The sequence below is a fragment of the Belonocnema kinseyi genome, chromosome 1, assembly GCF_010883055.1.
Source record: "Belonocnema kinseyi isolate 2016_QV_RU_SX_M_011 chromosome 1, B_treatae_v1, whole genome shotgun sequence".
NCBI classification, from domain to species: Eukaryota; Metazoa; Arthropoda; class Insecta; order Hymenoptera; family Cynipidae; genus Belonocnema; species Belonocnema kinseyi.
In genome coordinates, this window is record NC_046657.1 from 156996195 (window position 1) to 156998209 (window position 2015).

A 2015-nucleotide genomic window follows, 5' to 3' on the forward strand; every position below is an offset into this window, starting at 1 on the left:
AATTCAGAAGCGTTAAAATTAGGAGGGTGAAAAATTAGGAATATGTACATATACGGAGAGGAAAAATTCGGAAAGTAGAAAAATTCGGAATTGTTAGTAAATGTACCTATTAGCAGCTGCATAATTGTTTATTTATGGTAGCGAACAAATATTTATCAACGTAAATTTAAATGCCATATCCTAATGAATTTTTGCTCTACGTTAAAAATTGTGTTTTAAATTATGTAATGATAAAAAGTAATTATTCTTTCTTGAAGTTCTTATACTTGAAGTTCTGATACTTACTAGCAGTCTTGCCCGTGCCACGGCGCGCGCCTATTTATCTTTTTATGAAAGAGAATAGATCAAAAGCCTATTTTTTCTATGTTATACATATTTAGTGAACGTTACAAAATATTAGTATAAAATAATAGAAGTCATCAAGGGATGAGTTCTATATCTGAAACTGTAATTAATGTTTTATAATGGGATTTTAACCTATTTTATATTTTTTGGTAGAAAATGAAATTGAAGTATTTTAATTCAAATGAGCTTTTTTATTGAAAATTAATTTACACCTTATATCAATTAATAGCATTTATTAAAATTTTGTAACTCACGTTGAAGATAATCATATTATTTAAATGATGAACTTTGCCGCTGAATCCGAATATGGTCCCATAATTTGTCCTACACGTCTTAGTTTTCCCCCAGATGCAAAAAGTAGGGAAAAGCCTAGGGATTTTCTAGTCACACAGGCCATACAAAAAAATTGTCTGCACGAGACAAGCGACTAGGCTACTCTTATGGATTTTGAGCCGCTGAATTAAAATATGGCTTCAAAATTTGTCCTACACATCTCAGATTTTCCTTAAATGCAAAAAGCAGGGAAAAGTTTCAGGATTCTCTGGTAACACTGGCCATACAAAAAAATTGTCTGGACGAGACAAGTGACTAGGCTACCCATATGGATTTTGAGCCGCTGTATCCAAATGTGGTCTCGGAATTTTTCTTGCACGTCTCAGTTTCCCTCTAGATGCAGAAAATAAGGAAAACCCTAGGGATCATTTGCACGTTATTTTGATAATACCAGTATGCGCGAAAAAAGACACATAGATATTATATTGTTGAGTGCAACGACTTTCAGAGACTTAATTTGTACACAGAAATTTTTTAGTGTGCCTTCTATTTTCCCTAGTTTGAGTAATTCTAGGGAAATTATAGGTCTTTCTCAGATTATATAGATTTACATGGGGAAAAACCTAATATCCTTTACAGTTTTGCGTGCGAAATCAGTCACATGTCCCGTGCAGCTTATTTTTGATAATAGAAGAAAGATCTTCAATTTCCATAGAATTACCCAAGCTAGGGGAAACAGAAGGCACACTAGAGAATTTCAGTGTACAAATTAAGTCTCTATAAGTCGCGACATTTAAAAATATAATATGCATGTGTCTATTTTCGAATAACTAGTATTATCAAAATAACGTCCAGAATATCTCTAAGTATTTGCCTATTTTCTGCATGCAGGGGAAAACTGAGAAGTGTACGAGAAATTCTGAGGCTAGATTTGAATTCAGCAGCTCAAAATCCATAAGATTAGCCTAGTCACTTGTTTCTTGCCGGCAAATATCCTTATGGCCAGTGTGAACTAAAAATCTCTAGGTTTTTCCCTACTTTTCGCATCTAGAGAGAAAATGGTAAAAGCTCGAGAAATGTAGTGATAAAATTTAGATTGAAAGCGCAAACTGCAGAGAAAATAGCTTTTTTCTTATTTTTTGCTTTATAAGCCAGTACAACATTTGCAAGACCTTAAATTTCCCTAGATTTATCCTAGCTAGGGGAAACGGTAAGCATACTAGAGAATTTTTATGGATTAATTTGGTCTCTCCGAGTCCCAACACATAAGAATATGACATCAGTACGTTTATTCTTCTGTACACTGGTATTATCAAAATAATATCCAGAATATCCCTAGGTTTTCCCCTATTTTCTGCATCTAGGGTAAAACTGAGACGTGTAGGAGAAATTCCAAG